A 459-nucleotide genomic window follows, 5' to 3' on the forward strand; every position below is an offset into this window, starting at 1 on the left:
TACTTAGGGGGCCCCCCTTTAAAGTCCTCTTAAGATGGAGGGCCCCCTAATTAGCTCAGGGCCCCTCCTTCAGGGCCCCTGCTTAGGGCAATTCAATCTGAACACACCCTATGCAGCAACTTTGCAGGGGGCCCCAATAGGGGGCCCCTCACAAGGGGCCTCTCACAAGGGCCCCCTCACAAGGGGCCCTCACAAGGGGCCCCCCACAAGGGGCCCCTCACAAGGGGCCCCCCACAAGGGGCCCCTCACAAGGGGCCCCCGACAAGGGGCCCCTCACAAGGGGCCCCCCACAAGGGGCCCCTCACAATGGGCCCCCCACAAGGGGCCCCTCACAAGGGGCCCCCCACAAGGGGCCCCTCACAAGGGGCCTCCCACAGGGGGCCCCCCGCAGGGGCCCCCCGAGGGTTTTGTGTAGGAGAGGAGGAGAGTGAGGGTGGAGGGGTAAGAGTGTTTAAAAGC

Source organism: Eimeria acervulina, genomic scaffold (assembly GCF_000499425.1).
Source record: "Eimeria acervulina Houghton genomic scaffold, Eah_scaff899, whole genome shotgun sequence".
NCBI classification, from domain to species: domain Eukaryota; phylum Apicomplexa; class Conoidasida; order Eucoccidiorida; family Eimeriidae; genus Eimeria; species Eimeria acervulina.